General features: G+C 48.3%; 6 non-coding genes across 6 annotated transcripts; 2 read left to right on the top strand and 4 right to left on the bottom strand.

The window, feature by feature from the left end:
- The first annotated feature begins 1,458 nt into the window (after positions 1-1,458).
- Positions 1,459-1,531, top strand: trnav-uac (transfer RNA valine (anticodon UAC)). Its single transcript has one exon. It is a non-coding gene; the product is annotated as a tRNA-Val (tRNA).
- Positions 1,532-2,996: 1,465 nt separating this feature from the next.
- Positions 2,997-3,069, top strand: trnav-uac (transfer RNA valine (anticodon UAC)). Its single transcript has one exon. It is a non-coding gene; the product is annotated as a tRNA-Val (tRNA).
- A 1,484-nt stretch (positions 3,070-4,553) lies between these two features.
- On the bottom strand, positions 4,554-4,625 carry trnaa-agc (transfer RNA alanine (anticodon AGC)). The gene has a single exon. It is a non-coding gene; the product is annotated as a tRNA-Ala (tRNA).
- A 3,720-nt stretch (positions 4,626-8,345) lies between these two features.
- trnaa-agc (transfer RNA alanine (anticodon AGC)) lies at positions 8,346-8,417 on the bottom strand. Its single transcript has one exon. It is a non-coding gene; the product is annotated as a tRNA-Ala (tRNA).
- Positions 8,418-10,527: 2,110 nt separating this feature from the next.
- Positions 10,528-10,599, bottom strand: trnam-cau (transfer RNA methionine (anticodon CAU)). The gene has a single exon. It is a non-coding gene; the product is annotated as a tRNA-Met (tRNA).
- Positions 10,600-11,460: 861 nt separating this feature from the next.
- On the bottom strand, positions 11,461-11,532 carry trnaa-agc (transfer RNA alanine (anticodon AGC)). Its single transcript has one exon. It is a non-coding gene; the product is annotated as a tRNA-Ala (tRNA).
- Between the last annotated feature and the right edge of the window lie 9,007 nt (positions 11,533-20,539).

Here is a 20,539-nt window from a genome sequence, read left to right as displayed (position 1 = left end):
AAAAGTATCCCTGAATAAACAGAGTAAATGCACTCTTTTCACTCCTTGTTTCTCAGTTTGATGGTAAGGAATGATTGATTGATTGATTGATTGATTGATTGATGTAGACCGTTTTCAGATGACTGTTTTGCTTTTGTGAAAAAGGGGAATCAGACAAAAGTTGCAAAGGCATTCAAAGGCTGTGAGTTCGAGACCCACCAGAGTTACTGTTGTAACCCCTGTTATCTACATTGGTAAATAGGAAAGCCTGCTTTTGTTATTAACTGATGAAAGGAACTGCTAAACTTGGTTCAATTACCACAGAATCCCAGTGTGCTATAGGCTGGCCACTGCTTGGTAGGAGTTTCCCGTACGTGAGTGACTGTTCCTTCCTTCCTTCACGCCCCGCTCAACCTCGTCTTCTTCTAAAGAGTTTGGCGCTGTCCTCAGAAGCTTTGGTCTTACTCAGCACCTGAGGGGCCCCACCAAGGGCAAAGGGCACACTCTGGACCTGCTAATGACAAAGCGGGTTAATGTTCGGCAGGAGTTATTAAAAGTTGGTTTAATAACTGTAAAGAGACGAAAAATCTTGGGAGATATACAAGATAAGCATTTGTAAAGAAACTTGGAAAGACCTTTTTTCCACATCAAATTTTACAGTTCTTCAACCACACATGAAGAGTCACCTGAACAGGGACTTGAACCCTGGACCCTCAGATTAAAAGTCTGATGCTCTACCGACTGATGGACGCATCATATGGCAATGGCATACAGTACATACATTGGCCATTCACTCACCTTAGCCAGCACAACAGCCCAGAGGCAGCCATGAAGACACGTGAAGAGGATCCATTGCGTTGTCAGCACAGGCAAATAAATGAACCATTTTATTGTCACCACTTGTGCTTCTTCATGTTCCTCATTTGGGTTGTCTTGTCAAAAATAGGAATTGTACTGCAGCAATCATGACTCTTGTTCCAAGTTTTATTTCCAATTAGACCTCAACCATAGCCACTGTCTGTCTGCATTTCACAGAAAGTGCTTCATAGTTGGATTGTAGTTTTAGCTTCACCCCAACTGAATTGAATATTTTTGTATGGGTACTTTCTTTGTGTGTGAGTATTTTTCATTCTGATCATTTTTGCCAGAGTTCATTTCTATACAGCTACTTTTTGCTAAGGTAACATTTTGATCCAAGTTGTGTCTACCCTTGCCCTCATGTGCTATGTCTGTGTGCATTTAATAGTGCAATTATTTGTAAAATTGCTTATGATTTTCATATTTTGGCTTATAAATAAAAGTAGATCCTGATTACCTAGTCTTGATCAATGTTTGTGTAGTTCTGCACCTTTATAATGTAGCTCCAATTTGAGCTATGTGAAAGACAGTTACACAAAGGACTTGCAAAACAAATAGTAGATTTACTCAACAGGGCAAATCAAAGAGAGAAGCCATGTAGGATGCAGGCACATGCTCTGTGGTTTCATTGTGTAGAGGTCATCACATCTGCTTTACAGGCAGAAGGTCCTGGGTTCGATCCCCAGTGAAACCAGCTGTGTGTTTCATGCAAACTCTCATTGACTTTGAGCATGCTGTTGGTGCTTTAAAGCTCCATGACTTTACTGTGCCCCTCTTGCTTACTGAAATAAAAGCTTCATCTGTTGAGCTCATATTGTGTTCAATTGCTACAGCTTACCTATCATCTTGTATCTTTCATTCAGTCCTCTAATTCTTTCAACAAGGTTTAAATAAATGCACTTTCTATGTTCACATGCAGAAATCTGGGGATGAACCAGGGACTTCTAGATCTTCAGTCTATCGCTCTGCCAAATGAGTTATTTTGGTAAGGACAGCTGGTGGGTTCATGTCTTAAACAGGAACCTACTTATACACCCCAAGCATTTGATATTTGCTGAATGCCAATGGAAATGCGTGTGCACAATCTCTTTAGGTAACTTTGAGGTGGGTTGGTAATCAATCTGATATGATTTAAAACACACGTTCAAGGGTGTTTTTTACGTAGGGGGACAATGTGAAGATTGTTGCGTCATTCCACCCCAAATTCTGTCAACAAGTCGGCAGGAGTTATTAAAAGTTGGTTTAATAACTGTAAAGAGACTAAAAATCTTGGGAGATATACAAGATAAGCATTTGTAAAGAAACTTGGAAAGACCTTTTTCCACATCAAATTTTACAGTTCTTCAACCACACATGAAGAGTCACCTGAACAGGGACTTGAACCCTGGACCCTCAGATTAAAAGTCTGATGCTCTACCGACTGATGGACGCATCATATGGCAATGGCATACAGCACATACATTGGCCATTCACTCACCTTAGCCAGCACAACAGCCCAGAGGCAGCCATAAAGACACGTGAAGAGGATCCATTGCGTTGTCAGCACAGGCAAATAAATGAACCATTTTATTGTCACCACTTGTGCTTCTTCATGTTCCTCATTTTGTTTGTCTTGTCAAAAGTAGGAATTGTACTGCAGCAATCATGACTCTTGTTCCAAGTTTTATTTCCAATTAGACCTCAACCAGAGCCACTGTCTGTCTGCAATTCACAGAAAGTGCTTCATAGTTGGATTGTAGTTTTAGCTTCGCCCCCACTTGAATTGAATATTTTTGTATGGGTACTTTCTTTGTGTGTGAGTATTTTTCATTCTGATCATTTTTGCCAGAGTTCATTTCTATACAGCTACTTTTTGCTAAGGTAACATTTTGATCCAAGTCGTGTCTACCCTTGCCCTCATGTGCTATGTCTGTGTGCATTTAATAGTGCAATTATTTGTAAAATTGCTTATGATTTTCATATTTTGGCTAATAAATAAAAGTAGATCCTGATTACCTAGTCTTGATCAATGTCCGTGTAGTTCTGCACCTTTATAATGTAGCTCCAATTTGAGCTATGTGAAAGACAGTTACACAAAGGACTTGCAAAACAAATAGTAGATTTACTCAACAGGGCAAATCAAAGAGAGCAGCCCTGTAGGATGCAGGCACATGCTCTGTGGTTTCATTGTGTAGAGGTCATCACATCTGCTTTACACGCAGAAGGTCCTGGGTTCGATCCCCAGTGAAACCAGCTGTGTGTTTCATGCAAACTCTCATTGACTTTGAGCATGCTGTTGGTGCTTTAAAGCTCCATGACTTTACTGTGCCCCTCTTGCATAGTGAAATAAAAGCTTCATCTGTTGAGCTCATATTGTGTTCAATAGCTACAGCGTACCTATCATCTTGTATCTTTCATTCAGTCCTCTAATTCTTTCAACAAGGTTTAAAGAAATGCGCTTTCTATGTTCACATGCAGAAATCTGGGGATGAACCAGGGACTTCTAGATCTTCAGTCTATCGCTCTGCCAAATGAGTTATTTTGGTAAGGACAGCTGGTGGGTTCATGTCTTAAACAGGAACCTACTTATACACCCCAAGCATTTGATATTTGCTTAATGCCAATGGAAATGCGTGTGCACAATCTCTCAAGGTAACTTTGAGGTGGGTTGGTAATCAATCTGATATGATTTAAAACACACGTTCAAGGGTGTTTTTTACGTAGGGGGACAATGTGAAGATTGTTGCGTCATTCCACCCCAAATTCTGTCAACAAGTCGGCAGGAGTTATTAAAAGTTGGTTTAATAACTGTAAAGAGACTAAAAATCTTGGGAGATATACAAGATAAGCATTTGTAAAGAAACTTGGAAAGACCTTTTTCCACATCAAATTTTACAGTTCTTCAACCACACATGAAGAGTCACCTGAACAGGGACTTGAACCCTGGACCCTCAGATTAAAAGTCTGATGCTCTACCGACTGATGGACGCATCATATGGCAATGGCATACAGTACATACATTGGCCATTCTCTCACCTTAGCCAGCACAACAGCCCAGAGGCAGCCATGAAGACACGTGAAGAGGATCCATTGCGTTGTCAGCACAGGCAAATAAATGAACCATTTTATTGTCACCACTTGTGCTTCTTCATGTTCCTCATTTGGGTTGTCTTGTTAAAAATAGGAATTGTACTGCAGCAATCATGACTCTTGTTCCAAGTTTTATTTCCAATTAGACCTCAACCAGAGCCACTGTCTGTCTGCAATTCACAGAAAGTGCTTCATAGTCGGATTGTAGTTTTAGCTTCGCCCCCACTTGAATTGAATATTTTTGTATGGGTACTTTTTTTGTGTGTGAGTATTTTTCATTCTGATCATTTTTGCCAGAGTTCATGATCCACATTATTTTCTGAAACTAGCGCAATTACATTACCAGATTTAACTCTCCATGAATTCATGGAGACAGCATTCTAAGCTCAGGTTTGGCGAGACATACCTATACTGGAAGTTGGGAATGTCGCCCAGGCTGCCTGAATGGGCCACTTTGTCTCACCTTCCTGCAGGTAGTGTGGATGGATGAAATAATATTGTTTGAATTTTATAAGTGCTGCAAGGTTCAAAGGTAATGCGGGACAGGGAGCTTGCACTGAATCACCACATGTGCTGATTTTGAAATATTTCAGTGAAGGTCTCTAAAATTCACTGCAGTGTAATCTGGCAAAGACTACAGTGTCGCCTGGAGATGCAGGGAATTGAACCCTGGACCTCATACATGCTAAGCATGCGCTCTACCACTGAGCTACATCCCCTTCCGTAACAATGCCTTAAATGATAGAATGGACAAAAACAGAACAGATAGAATAGAAACAACAGAAACAGTGACCAGAAAGACAATTCAATTCTTGATTTTTTTTTAAATTCCAATTTGACTGGTTAGGACACAAAGGTTTGTCCCATTGTTACTTTACTTACATGTGCGTCACTTTTTGTGTGTTACAGTAACTTTTTTGGCCTGATCACCCAGTCCACAAGTGTTCCTGTACCTATATATTTACAAATCAAGCACTGTTAACCCTTTAAGCGCCAAAGAGCTAATGACAAAGCGGGTTAATATTTCAAATTACAGTGTGGTAAATGTTACTTTGTCTGATGGTTTCTGTATTTTTCCAGGTGCAATGAGTTTGCAGTCTTCTTTGCAAGACTCAGTTCAGAACATTAAAAATACCATTATTTGCAGATAACAAGCACGCAGCCAGCTAGACAACTGGAGTTAACCCATTTTGCATTTGTGGCTGACAAAAGTGTCCAAGAGATCACCACAAGTCTGAGTTCCACTACATCAAATCAAATCAATTTATTTTTGTAAGGCCCAAAATCACAACAACAGTTGCCTCTGAGGGCCACAGGGAGAAATGAATCAACAATGTCTGTGGTGGCGATGAAGTCAGACAATGTCTGTGGTGGCGAGGGAGTCAGACAATGTCTGTGGTGGCGAGGGACGATGTCCCAGGGTCCTCTGTCCTTAGACTCTCCTTCTCGGCCAGGAAAAACTACAAAAAAAACCTCTTTGGAAAAAAAGCGTAGAAACTTGGAGGAGTTCCAGTGAAGGAGAGATCCGACTCTCACAGACGGACAGACGGACACGAGGGAGACAGGAGCTGGACCCACTCTTCAGGCAGATGAGGGACCGACTGAGGCAAACTGGACCCACTCTTCAGGCAGATGAGGGACCGACTGAGGCGAACTGGACCCACTCTTCAGGCAGATGAGGGACCGACTGAGGCGAACTGGACCCACTCTTCAGGCAGATGAGGGACCGACTGAGGCGAACTGGACCCACTCTTCAGGCAGCTGAGGGACCGACTGAGGCGAACTGGACCCACTCTTCAGGCAGATGAGGGACCGTCGGAGGCGAGCTGGACCCACTCGTCAGGCAGATGAGGGACCGTCGGGGGCGAGCTGGACCCACCCCTCAGGCAGATGAGGGACCGTCCACACAGGGCAGGGACCACTTCACCAGGGGAGGGGCATCTGGGTCCACAGGTCCTCAGGAGTGAGAGAAAGAAAAAGAAGGCGGTGAACAGTTTGCAAGTGGAATCAAAAAATAAATATTGTTTGATAGCATAAGTAGTCAGAAGAAGAAGAGGATAGTGCTCAAGCTGTCATACTTCCCCCAGCATAGTTACTCCTAGGGCAGCGTAGCTAAAGCTGTGGGTTTATGTTTCTGTTCCTAACTAGTCTGACCATAAGCGATTTCGAAGAGGAACGTTTTAAGCCTGGACTTAAATGAAGAGACTGTGTCAGCATATTTAACATGGGTCGGGAGCTGATTCCATAACACAGGAGCTTGGTAGCTAAACGCGCTACCTCCTACAGTACTTTTAGAGACTCTTGGCACCACCAGAAGGCCGGCATTCTGAGAGCGAAGAGCTCTGTTTGGATGATATGGTTCTATAGCATCTTTGAGGTAGGATGGGGCCATGTCATTTATGGCTTTGTAGGTCAAGAGTAGAATTTTGAATTTGATTCTAAACTCGACAAGGAGCCAGTGAAGAGACTTCAGCACTGGCGTAATGTGCTCTCTTCTTTTTGTTCCTGTTAGTAATCTTGCTGCTGCATTTTGAACCAGTTGAAAGCTTTTTATGGAGCTTTTAGGACACGCTGCAAGCAGGGAGTTACAGTAGTCTAATCTAGTCGTTACAAATGCATGGATACGTTTTTCGGCATCACTTTTAGGCAGGATTCTTCTGATTTTGGCGATGTTGCGCAAATGGAAATAGGCTGTTTTACAAGCTTGATTTATATGAGCTTTAAATGAGAGCTCCTGGTCAAATAAGACTCCAAGGTTTCTTACAGTAGAACTGGAGGCTACACTGACATTGTCCAGTGTGACTATCTGCTCAGATAGCGCATCTTGTAGATGCTTAGGGCCAAGCACAATGACCTCGGTTTTTTCAGGGTTAAGAAGCAGGTAGTTTAGTGTCATCCAGGTTTTTATCTCCTTCACACAAGTACTAAGTCTGTCTACTTGATCGCTCTGATCAGGTTTCATTGATAAATACAGCTGAGTGTCGTCTGCATAGCAGTGGAAGTTAATGTCATGCTTTCTGATAATGTTGCCTAATGGCAGCATATAAAGAGTAAACAGAATTGGACCGAGTACCGAACCCTGTGGCACACCGTAAATTACTTTAGAGCAAGGTGAGGAGCTCTGGTTTACATTAACAAATTGGAACCTATCAGATAGATAGGATTTAAACCAGCTGAGGGCTGTTCCTCCAACACCTACATCACATTCTAACCTCTGCAGTAGAATGTTGTGGTCAATGGTGTCAAACGCTGCGCTGAGGTCCAACAGAACCAGGACTGAGACCAGTCCATCGTCAGCGGCTAATAACAAATCATTTGTGACTTAAACAGTGCAGTTTCAGTGCTGTGGTGGGCTCTGAACCCTGCTGTGGTGGGCTCTGAACCCTGACTGGAAAACTTCAAATAAGTTATTGTCCTGCAGGTGGCGACAAAGCTGTTTTACTACAACTTTTTCAAGGATTTTAGAGACGAAGGGAAGATTTGAAATAGGTCTGTAGTTTACCAATAGGTCGGGATCTAGATTAGGCTTTTTCAGAAGAGGTTTAATGACTGCATGTTTGAAGGACTGTGGAACATAGCCACTTTCGAGTGAAGTATTTATTATATTAAGAATAGGGTCTATAATTAGGGGAAGAATGTCTTTGAGGAGTCTGCTTGGAATGGGGTCTAGGACACAAGTTGAGCTTTTAGAGGACATAATGGCTGAAGTTATCTCTGCTTGATCAACAGCTGTGAACCTTTCTAGGTTTACAGCTGGATTTATATGGGACGTTAGATTTACATTTTGGGCTAGTTCAGGGCTAATAGCGGGGGTAATTTTATCTAATTTATCTCTGATTGTTTTTATTTTATTATTAAAACATAGGAGGAAATCATCAGAGCTAAGTGTAGCTGGGATTGAGGGCTCTACTGCACTGTGACAGTTTGTTAGCCTAGCTACAGTGCTGAAAAGGAATTTAGTGTTACTTTTGTTGACTTCTATTAGATTTGAATAATATCTGGTTTGGGCCTTACGCAGAGCCTGCTTATAGGACAGCAGGCAACTTTTCCATGCTTTTAGGGATTCTTCGGTGTGAGAGCGACGAAATAATCCCTCTAACTTTCTAACTTTTTTTTTATGTGAACGCAGTTCTTGGTTGTACCATGGGGAGGCGCGCTTTGGCCTAATGACCTTCTGTTTTAACGGCGCGACAACGTCAAGAGCAGACTTCAGAGAATTCATGGTCAAGTCAACACATTGATCACTTAAACTGGGACTAAAACTGTTCTCAGCAGGATCACATGACATGTCACTGAATATTGGCTCTATTATTTCTTTGAATTTTGAGATAGATTTTTCAGATATTGTCCTTTTCATTATAACTTTGAAATATTTCAGTGAAGGTCTCTAAAATTCACTGCAGTGTAATCTGGCAATTAGCAAAGACTACAGTGTCGCCTGGAGATGCAGGGAATTGAACCCTGGACCTCATACATGCTAAGCATGCGCTCTACCACTGAGCTACATCCCCTTCCGTAACAATGCCTTAAATGATAGAATGGACAAAAACAGAACAGATAGAATAGAAACAACAGAAACAGTGACCAGAAAGACAATTCAATTCTTGATTTTTTTTTTAAATTCCAATTTGACTGGTTAGGACACAAAGGTTTGTCCCATTGTTACTTTACTTACATGTGCGTCACTTTTTGTGTGTTACAGTAACTTTTTTGGCCGGATCACCCAGTCCACAAGTGTTCCTGTACCTATATATTTACAAATCAAGCACTGTTAAGCAGGTGGCATCCTTTGCTGGTCAGGGGGAAGAGAAAGGTATGTTTCCAACAGGGTTCTAAGAAATATGAAGCAATGCCAATGGATTTCTTGCCCATCAGCTTGACCACCTGGCCACCACAATACTGCATCTTTGGAAAATTACAGTGAAAGCGTGAGACCAATAAAAAAAAATCAAGATATGCTTGTCCAGTCTAGAATTGCTGGAAAACATGACTGATCCCAAATGAAGCAAAGTATGCGCTCTACCGCTGACCCACTTTGTCTAGAAATGCTCCAAAAAGAAACACCAACCAACCTGCTAGTCTATAGATGCATAGAAAAGCTAAAGGCTGATTACAAATTTTCACATGCTGCACCCAAATCGATACCATGTTGCTATGCCTCTCTTCACCTCCGTCCAGCTTGAATGTACTCGTAACCACAGCGAGTCTTGTACATAATCCAGCCACAAGTGTTCCAGCAGGACAGACTAGATATTCCCATACCGGGAGTTGAACCCGGGTTAGAAAAACAAGTCCAATGTTCTATTGTTTCTGGTGGGGCAGGTAACATACTGGGTGTATGATGGTAGAACAGAAGAGGGAGAAGCGTGGTTAAAGTCACCAGAGACGAGGAAGAGAGCCTGTGGGTGCTGTGTTTGCAGCCTACAAGTGCAGGAGAGCAGTGCTTCACAAGCATATTGAGCATTGGCAGACGGGGCCACATAGACTGCGATCAAAATCACATGTGAGAACTCCCGGGGCAGATAATATATCTTTTCTTCCCGCATTCTCTAGTTCTGTCCGCCCGCAGCAGATGAAAATTGTCCAAACCTACAATAGAGTCTGGCATTTCTGCTGTTAACCAGGTCTCTGTGAAAATCAAGACACTGCTGTCCCTATAAATCCTCTGGGACCGCATGAGGCTCGCTATTTCCGTCATTTTATTTTGAAGGGACCTCACGTTACCCATGACTACGGCGGGAACCGACTTCCTGTTTGTCCCTCTCTTCTCTCGGAGTTTACGTCCAGCCCGTCTGCTTCGTTGCGTTTTCCTTAGGATGTCCGCCGGGATAACGTGACGATCTCCGGGTAAGACGACTGTTCTCCACAGTTTCATTAGTTCCTCCTTTGTGTAAACGCGGTACGGCGCCGGCCGGGGGGCGGGGCCGGAGCCGGGGGACTCAGAGCCAAGACACATCGCCACGACACGACGAAAACACTCAATCCAGCCGAATAAAGTCAAAAACAGTTGAATTAAAAACGATTCCAGCGCGTGTCCCTATCCTACAGTAAAATAGAAAAAATATACTAACTATATTTACAAAATATAGGAGATAAAGCACAATAAGTGTGAGAAAAAAAGAGAGAGCGTTTACACCGGGCTGCTAGCTGTACCAGCGCCTTATGACGTATAAAGAAGGCCTCATTGATGCTTGAGAGTTAAGGAACAGTTCTGTATGTAATAGATATAAGCCCATTCCACGTGCAACAAGTCTAGTGATTAGTATTTTCCTTGTGGCTCAGCCTATTAGACCATGGACCTGAAATCCACAATCCCGGATTTTGGAGGCTAGTATCCTGTGCATATTGCTTATGGGGTTATGTACCCATAATAGACTCAAATTGCTTCAAAATGTCTATTCATGGGTCTTTGTTGACCTACATCTTCTTTCACTACTCAGCTATCCTTTTCCCCAAAAAAGAAATAACAATATAGGATGGATAAAAGAAATGTGCTGCTAGATTCAAAGCAAATGTGGAACTGGGAGCTTGCGCTGAAGATCGGCTTCCATCATCCAACACATTACTGACTAGCTTGGTTAATTTGGATTGACAATCGCAATAATGCAAGTAAAAAAGTTCTAGCAGAGGATGGTTTCGATCCATCGACCTCTGGGTTATGGGCCCAGCACGCTACCGCTGCGCCACTCTGCTGATTGGCTGTGATCATGGGACTCAAACCCACAATCCCTGGTTCAAGAGGCCAGTGCGTAATGCCCATGGGGCTGTATACGTCTAATAGACTCAAATTGCTTCAAAATATGAAATCTAATTTTAAAGGAATGTGGAACTGGGATCTTGCTACGAAAGACTGTGCTCTAACACTGAGCTACATAACCATCTCTTGACTGTCATGATTATTTTCCAAGCAAGACCTGGAGTCAACACTTTTCACTTTGTGCCATCAACAGAATATTGAATGGAGATGCAGGGGATTGAAACAAGGATTTCATACATGCCCTCGTTCTGAAAGAATGGCTCCGAAATTAAACATCACCAAACATGCTGGTTTATAGAATAGAACGAAATCTCAAAATCTGTACTGCTAAACACACGTTGCTGACAGGAATCGAACTTGCGCGGGGAAACCCCAATAGATTTCAAGTCTTAACCTCTCGGCCACAACAACAATACACATTTAAACTGTGTTTAAGAAAGTGGAAATGATCCACATTATTTTCTGAAACTAGCGCAATTACATTACCAGATTTAACTCTCCATGAATTCATGGAGACAGCATTCTAAGCTCAGGTTTGGCGAGACATACCTATACAGGAAGTTGGGAATGTCGCCCAGGCTGCCTGAATGGGCCACTTTGTCTCACCTTCCTGCAGGTAGTGTGGATGGATGAAATAATATTGTTTGAATTTTATAAGTGCTGCAAGGTTCAAAGGTAATGCGGGACAGGGAGCTTGCACTGAATCACCACATGTGCTGATTTTGAAATATTTCAGTGAAGGTCTCTAAAATTCACTGCAGTGTAATCTGGCAATTAGTAAAGACTACAGTGTCGCCTGGAGATGCAGGGAATTGAACCCTGGACCTCATACATGCTAAGCATGCGCTCTACCACTGAGCTACATCCCCTTCCGTAACAATGCCTTAAATGATAGAATGGACAAAAACAGAACAGATAGAATAGAAACAACAGAAACAGTGACCAGAAAGACAATTCAATTCATGATTTTTTTTTAAATTCCAATTTGACTGGTTAGGACACAAAGGTTTGTCCCATTGTTACTTTACTTACATGTGCGTCACTTTTTGTGTGTTACAGTAACTTTTTTGGCCTGATCACCCAGTCCACAAGTGTTCCTGTACCTATATATTTACAAATCAAGCACTGTTAACCCTTTAAGCGCCAAAGTCGCAGAAATGCAACTTTACCGTACAAGGAAATTAATGAAATAATAGTAGAAAATGAATCACTTCAGTCATTGGTCGGTTCGGTGCAACTTCCTCTTATTAGCCAGGTATGATCCAGGGCAGATCCGGTAAGGAAAAAAATGGCTGGAGGAAGTACACGTGGCATGCAATTTACAGCAGATTCTGACTCTGAAGGGTATTATCTCCCCGAGAGTGACGATGGATTTCCAAGTGGAGATGAAGGGACTTCGAAACAACGGACAGGTGCAAAGGACAGACGGAGGCGAGGAACCAGTGGAACCAGTGGCTGCAGTAAAACTTGCCCGGTGGATGAGAGCTGGGACATGCTGAGAGAGGTCGAGGTATTTGAGGCATGGATCAAACCTTTTGAAGACCCAGTTGGCTACACAGGAGAGATGGATCTGACGGATGCTAATCCATTTGATATTCTGTCACTCTTTCTGACCGATCAGTTTTGGACTTTCATTACTGATGAGACAAATAGATATGCACATCAGTGTATGGCACCTATGATTCTGAAGCCACATTCAAGATTTCTTGAGTGGTATGATGTATCAGTCACCGAAATGAAAGCTTTCTTCGCTTTGCATCTCTCCATGGGCCTTGTTGAGAAACCTGAAATCGAGGATTACTGGGGAACATTTTGGCTTACACAAACGCCTGGATTTGGAAATGTAATGTCAAGAAACAGATTTGAAATCATTCTTTCGTTCTTTCATTTTGTCAACAATAATGATTATGTGAGAACAGGCGAGCCCGGGCACGATAAACTGTTCAAAGTCCGCCCAATAATAGATTTGATTATTCCCAAATTTGCAGCAGTTTACAGTCCAATCAAGGAGCTTTCTTTAGATGAAATGACAATAGCTTTCAAGGGGAGATCTTCACTAAAATGTTACTCTCCGAATAAACCTGACAAATATGGCTATAGAGTGTATTCCCTGAGTGAAAGCTGTTCAGGGTATGTTTTGCGCTGGTCAATGCACACTGGACAGTACAAAAATAATGCAAGCAACATCAGTGCAACACACGCAGTTGTCCGTGAGTTGGTTTCTCCCTTTACGGGCAAAGGACACGATATTTACATGGACAGTTACTATACCTCGCCTGTAATTGCAAATGAATTAGCAGATTTGGAAACTGGACTGTGTGGGACGGTAAGGATTACCAGGTTGGGGATGCCAAAATGCCTTGGTAAAAGTGTCTTACAGCTGAAAAAAGGAGATGACCCAGTTTTTTGCAGAAAGGGAAAACTCCTGGCTTGTGCTTGGCACGATACTAAACGTCTCACCATGTTGTCCACAGTCCATGGAAATGATTGTGTTCAGAGGAGGATCCGATCCAAGACAGATGACACTGGCTTCCGTGACATCAAAAGACCTGTATGTGTCGACCAGTACAACGCCTACATGGGTGGAGTGGACACTGCTGACCAGAGGATGAAGACATACCTCTTTCCACACAGGTCCCGGAAATGGTATCATCGCATATTCAATGCCATTATAAGCATAAGTATTGTCAACTCACACATCATATACACCAAAACCACTCCAGGCCCACACAAACCTTTAAAGGTTTACATTCAGAACATTATTGATGCATTACTGGCTGATCACTCCAAAAAACAAGAAAGGCGCTCAAGACCGGAGGGTGAAATGCCACAGAGACTCACAGAGCGTCATTGGCTTTGTCAAGCAGAGGGACGTCCAGACTGCGCCGTGTGCTCTGACCGCTCTCGTACCAAAGGCAGGCGGCAAACAAAGTACAGGTGCCGTCAGTGTGGCGTTGGCCTCTGTGCGGTTCCATGCAACGAGAGATACCATACGCTAAAAAACTTTAAATGCTGTCATTTGGATATGTAAAAGTGCAGGGTACCTTGACCCTGGATGGACATCTTTTCTGTGATGGCTCTCTCCTTTCTTCACTGCTTTCTCCACAACCTGCCTGGCACCAATGATGGATGTATAAGTTGGAAAAATAAAGAAAATGAAAAAAAATACATAATAAATACCGTGTTTGTCATCATTTGGTCAGAACTTGTAATCAGGGCCCGAGTTTGAAGATGTGAGCAAAAGGGGTGAAAATGGGTTAAAATGTGAAAAAACACCAAAATGAGCAAAATGAAATAATCCCCCATCATCAGTGCACAGTTTGCCCCCAGAAAAGCACTCCCCTGGGGCCTGGAGGTGATCTGACCACCAGAATATAGTACCATATACCACTGCTGGACTGGAAAAACCGAGCTTCCAGCCAATAGTACACTATACCCGAGGGACTCTGTCGTTTTTCGGCAATAGTACACTATACCCGAGGGACTCTGTCGTTTTTCGGCAATAGTACACTATACCCGAGGGACTCTGTCGTTTTTCGGCAATAGTACACTATACCCGAGGGACTCTGTCGTTTTTCGGCAATAGTACACTATACCCGAGGGACTCTGTCGTTTTTCGGCAATAGTACACTATACCCGAGGGACTCTGTCGTTTTTCGGCAATAGTACACTATACCCGACGGACTCTGTCGTTTTTCCGGGCCGTAGTATGAAGTTGTGAGCAAAAGGGGTGAAAATGGGTTAAAATGTGAAAAAACACCAAATTGAGCAAAATGAAATAATCCCCCATCATCAGTGCACTGTTTGCCCCCAGAAAAGCACTCCCCTGGGGCCTGGAGGTGATCTGACCATCAGAGTATAGCACCATATGCCCCTGAGGGACTTAGAGTAAAAACCGAAATAGTACACTATGTCTGAAAAGACTGTCGTTTTTCGGCAATAGTACACTATACCCGAGGGACTCTGTCGTTTTTCCGGGCCGTAGTATGAAGTTGTGAGCAAAAGGGGTGAAAATGGGTTAAAATGTGAAAAAACACCAAAATGAGCAAAATGAAATAATCCCCCATCATCAGTGCACTGTTTGCCCCAAGAAAAGCACTCCCCTGGGGCCTGGAGGTGATCTGACCATCATAGTATAGCACCATATGCCCCTGAGGGCATATGGTGACTCTGTCGTTTTTCGGCAATAGTACACTATATACCGTTGGACTTAGTCGTTTTTTGGGCTCGTGGGAATAAGCGTTCAGCTCAAGATTCCCGGGCTAAATCACGCTGCTCCCGAGAAATTCTTACGCTGCTCTCACGCGGAATGTGCAAAATGGTAATGCTGGGAGGGAGGGGCGGGCGGTTTTTGAGAATGACGTTTTTCGCAATCGAAACAGGTACATTTCCTGGTTGTGCGGCTACCGGGCAAGGAGCTCGTTTGACGGGCACACGAGAACCGCGATCGATGGGCCCCGTTCTGGTTTTATCCAGCTTCCAAGGCTCCTTCACAGCCGTAATGTCAAGTCATGGTTCGGAGGTGCGGAGGTGATTGTCGGATCACGGAGGCTCTGAATGGAGCCCCGCGCTCCGCGCTCCTCCGGGCTCTAAGCGCCGCTAAGACCCGGCATGAGAGGGTCTATTTTCGGCTTGATTTTACCAGACTCCCGGGCACTTCCAGAAGCTTCCTGTTTGCTCTGATTGCTCGGGGCAGAGCACGGTGTCACGCTGACCACGGGCTGTACGCGGAGGTGAGAGCTGGTTGTAAGGCGGATCACGGAGGCTCTGAATGGAGCCCCGCGCTCCGCGCTCCTCCGGGCTCTAAGCGCCGCTCAGACCCGGCATGAGAGGGTCTATTTTCGGCTTGATTTTACCAGACTCCCGGGCACTTCCAGAAGCTTCCTGTTTGCTCTGATTGCTCGGGGCAGAGCACGGTGTCACGCTGACCACGGGCTGTACGCGGAGGTGAGAGCTGGTTGTAAGGCGGATCACGGAGGCTCTGAATGGAGCCCGGCGCTCCGCGCTCCTCCGGGCTCTAAGCGCCGCTCAGACCCGGCATGAGAGGGTCTATTTTCGGCTTGATTTTACCAGACTCCCGGGCACTTCCAGAAGCTTCCTGTTTGCTCTGATTGCTCGGGGCAGAGCACGGTGTCACGCTGACCACGGGCTGTACGCGGAGGTGAGAGCTGGTTGTAAGGCGGATCACGGAGGCTCTGAATGGAGCCCCGCGCTCCGCGCTCCTCCGGGCTCTAAGCGCCGCTCAGACCCGGCATGAGAGGGTCTATTTTCGGCTTGATTTTACCAGACTCCCGGGCACTTCCAGAAGCTTCCTGTTTGCTCTGATTGCTCGGGGCAGAGCACGGTGTCACGCTGACCACGGGCTGTACGCGGAGGTGAGAGCTGGTTGTAAGGCGGATCACGGAGGCTCTGAATGGAGCCCCGCGCTCCGCGCTCCTCCGGGCTCTAAGCGCCGCTCAGACCCGGCATGAGAGGGTCTATTTTCGGCTTGATTTTACCAGACTCCCGGGCACTTCCAGAAGCTTCCTGTTTGCTCTGATTGCTCGGGGCAGAGCACGGTGTCACGCTGACCACGGGCTGTACGCGGAGGTGACCCGCTCCGTGATCTTAGCGCCGCCCAGACCCAGGGCCATCCACCCCGCACACGGCCAGACTTTGCCCGGCCAGGGAGCACCTTCTGCGGGTCGGAGGCTCCGGGTCGGAGCCCCTGGAGCCTGGAGCCCTCACCGGGCCCCGAACTCGGCTGCCGGAGGCAGTGCAGTGCCTCATGGATAAAAGGCACCCAGCCGTCCAACTCGCGTGAGGCGGAGCAGGGATCATCAATGAATCAACCATGAAAATGGTACAAATCATGGTTCTATGTATACCAGACAAGGAGCTTGGTCTATTGGCACTCAAGACCCGCCATCGTAGGGCCCCGTTCTGGTTTTATCCAGCTTCGAAGGCTCCTGCGCACTGCGGGTTTGTTTACATTTTGCGGCTGTGGTTTGCTCCGGCTAACCTCACGCCGGACACGTTGGAAGCGAGGCCGAGACAGAGGTCCCACCAGGCGCGGGGCTTCAGTCTGACTGGCTTCCCCCGCGCCTGGCCCCTTGTCTCCGGAGATGGGACCGTCACTCACCCCCGCACTGAAGGACGCGCGGCTTGAAGGATGATGGCTGCGCTTAGCCCCTGTGCCAGGGGCTCTGAGCCAGTCCCCTTCAGCCTCAACGCGTCCGGTGGGAACACAGTCCGGGTCCATTGTCACTCACCCCTGCGCAGAAGGACGCGTGGCTTGGAGGATGATGGCTGCGCTTAGCCCCTGGCACAGGGGCTCTGCACCAGTCCCCTTCAGCCTCAACGCGTCCGGTGGAACAACAGTCCAGGCCCTCTGTCACTCACCCCCGCACTGAAGGACGCGCGGCTTGAAGGATGATGGCTGTGCTTAGCCCCTGTGCCAGGGGCTCTGAGCCAGTCCCCTTCAGCCTCAACGCGTCCGGTGGGAACACAGTCCGGGTCCACTGTCACTCACCCCTGCGCAGAAGGACGCGCGGCTTGGAGGATGATGGCTGCGCTTAGCCCCTGGCACAGGGGCTCTGCACCAGTCCCCTTCAGCCTCAACGCGTCCGGTGGAACAACAGTCCAGGCCCACTGTCACTCACCCCCGCACTGAAGGACGCGCGGCTTGGAGGATGATGGCTGCGCTTAGCCCCTGTGCCAGGGGCTCTGAGCCAGTCCCCTTCAGCCTCAACGCGTCCGGTGGGAACACAGTCCGGGTCCATTGTCACTCACCCCTGCGCAGAAGGACGCGCGGCTTGGAGGATGATGGCTGCGCTTAGCCCCTGGCACAGGGGCTCTGCACCAGTCCCCTTCAGCCTCAACGCGTCCGGTGGAACAACAGTCCAGGCCCTCTGTCACTCACCCCCGCACTGAAGGACGCGCGGCTTGAAGGATGATGGCTGTGCTTAGCCCCTGTGCCAGGGGCTCTGAGCCAGTCCCCTTCAGCCTCAACGCGTCCGGTGGGAACACAGTCCGGGTCCACTGTCACTCACCCCTGCGCAGAAGGACGCGCGGCTTGGAGGATGATGGCTGCGCTTAGCCCCTGGCACAGGGGCTCTGCACCAGTCCACTTCAGCCTCAACGCGTCCGGTGGAACAACAGTCCAGGCCCTCTGTCACTCACCCCCGCACTGAAGGACGCGCGGCTTGAAGGATGATGGCTGTGCTTAGCCCCTGTGCCAGGGGCTCTGAGCCAGTCCCCTTCAGCCTCAACGCGTCCGGTGGGAACACAGTCCGGGTCCACTGTCACTCACCCCTGCGCAGAAGGACGCGCGGCTTGGAGGATGATGGCTGCGCTTAGCCCCTGGCACAGGGGCTCTGCACCAGTCCCCTTCAGCCTCAACGCGTCCGGTGGAACAACAGTCCAGGCCCACTGTCACTCACCCCCGCACTGAAGGACGCGCGGCTTGGAGGATGATGGCTGCGCTTAGCCCCTGTGCCAGGGGCTCTGAGCCAGTCCCCTTCAGCCTCAACGCGTCCGGTGGGAACACAGTCCGGGTCCATTGTCACTCACCCCTGCGCAGAAGGACGCGCGGCTTGGAGGATGATGGCTGCGCTTAGCCCCTGGCACAGGGGCTCTGCACCAGTCCCCTTCAGCCTCAACGCGTCCGGTGGAACAACAGTCCAGGCCCTCTGTCACTCACCCCCGCACTGAAGGACGCGCGGCTTGAAGGATGATGGCTGTGCTTAGCCCCTGTGCCAGGGGCTCTGAGCCAGTCCCCTTCAGCCTCAACGCGTCCGGTGGGAACACAGTCCGGGTCCACTGTCACTCACCCCTGCGCAGAAGGACGCGCGGCTTGGAGGATGATGGCTGCGCTTAGCCCCTGGCACAGGGGCTCTGCACCAGTCCCCTTCAGCCTCAACGCGTCCGGTGGAACAACAGTCCAGGCCCACTGTCACTCACCCCCGCACTGAAGGACGCGCGGCTTGGAGGATGATGGCTGCGCTTAGCCCCTGTTACAGGGGCTCTGCGCCAGTCTCCTTCAGCCTCAACGCGTCCGACGGAACCACAGTCCGAGCCCATTGTCACTCACCCCCGCGCAGCAGGAGGCGCGGCTTGAAGGATGATGGCTGCGCTTAGCCCCTGGGCCCAAGGGCTCTGCGCCAGTCCCCTTCAGCCTCAACGTGTCCGATGGCTCTGCGCGGGGCGGGGGGCAGGGCCGGCGCATATTTTTGGTCCGACTCCGGTCCCTTCCTCGTCTCTGAGTTTGTCAAATGCAGCGCCTGTCCAGGGCTCACTTTGCTATCAACTGGCTGGTCACCGCCATCGTAGGGCCCCGTTCTGGTTTCATCCAGCTTCGAAGGCTCCTGCGCACTGCGGGGTTGTTGGCATTTGTGGTCCTGATTTGCGCTGGCTCACCCTTACGCTGGACACAGCGCCAGATGATATATTTGGTCCGACTCCGGTCCCTTCCTCGTCTCTGAGTTTGTCAAATGCAGCGCCTGTCCAGGGCTCACTTTGCTATCAACTGGCTGGTCACCGCCATCGTAGGGCCCCGTTCTGGTTTCATCCAGCTTCGAAGGCTCCTGCGCACTGCGGGGTTGTTGGCATTTATGGTCCTGATTTGCGCTGGCTCACCCTTACGCTGGACACAGCGCCAGATGATATATTTGGTCCGACTCCGGTCCCTTCCTCGTCTCTGAGTTTGTCAAATGCAGCGCCTGTCCAGGGCTCACTTTGCTATCAACTGGCTGGTCACCGCCATCGTAGGGCCCCGTTCTGGTTTCATCCAGCTTCGAAGGCTCCTGCGCACTGCGGGGTTGTTGGCATTTGTGGTCCTGATTTGCGCTGGCTCACCCTCACGCTGGACACAGCGCCAGATGATATATTTGGTCCGACTCCGGTCCCTTCCTCGTCTCTGAGTTTGTCAAATGCAGCTCCTGTCCAGGGCTCACTTTGCTATCAACTGGCTGGTCACCGCCATCGTAGGGCCCCGTTCTGGTTTCATCCAGCTTCGAAGGCTCCTGCGCACTGCGGGGTTGTTGGCATTTGTGGTCCAGAGCCCTGGCTCTAAATTAAACCTGTTACCCTAGTAGGCCGGCCTCCGGGTCCCCCTCTCTTCTTCGGTTATGGAGTACATTGGGCGCGGGGGCAGCCAGTGGAGGGCAAGGGCCCTGCCTCCAAGTGTGGTGTAGGGGACAGGGGAGCCAGGGCCTTGGGGTCCTGGTGCTTTTTATCTTTTAAAGTGGCTCAGAGTACCAAGGGCACGGACTTCCAGGGGGCTGCACCAAGGGTGTGTAGCTCGTGTTGGGGTGCTTAAGTGTGGGTACCCGGGGACGAAAGGTGGGCCGGGGCCGGCGCGAGCCTCTGTGGTGAGTGCTGGGCCGTTCCCTTGGTACTCCAGTCGGAGTACCAAGGGCACGGACTTCCATGGGATAGTACCAAGGGCACGGACCTCCAGGGGGCTGAAACAAGGGTGTGTAGCCCGTGTGGGGGTGCTTAAGTGTGGGTCCCCGGGTTCGAAGGGAGGGCCTGGTCCCCGGTGGTCATCCCCGGAGTCCCAGAGCCTGCAACCCGGGGAAGAGTGGCCCGTCCCCAGACTGAGTTTGGGGGAATGCGGGGTGGCTCTGGAGGGGCTCCAGGGGTTCCAGGGGGTGCTCGGCGGAGGCCATGCCCAGCCAGAGTGGCCCTTCCCCGGGCAGAATCTGGGGAGAGTGGGGGGTGGCTCTGGAGGTGCTCCGGGGGCTCCAGGGGTTCCAGGGGGTGCTCAGTGGGGGCCATGCCCAGCCAGAGTTGCCCTTCCCCGGGGTGAGTCTGGAGGAGTGGGGGGTGGCTCTGGAGGGGCTCCAGGGGTTCCAGGGGGGTGCTCGGCGGAGGCCATGCCCAGCCAGAGTGGCC

This window comes from Eucyclogobius newberryi, unplaced genomic scaffold (genome assembly GCF_026437365.1).
Source record: "Eucyclogobius newberryi isolate DKJ021-1_F unplaced genomic scaffold, fEucNew1.0.hap1 SCAF_130, whole genome shotgun sequence".
NCBI lineage: Eukaryota > Metazoa > Chordata > Actinopteri > Gobiiformes > Gobiidae > Eucyclogobius > Eucyclogobius newberryi.
Note: the sequence above shows the minus strand (reverse complement) of the source record. Positions and strands in the feature narration are given on the sequence as shown.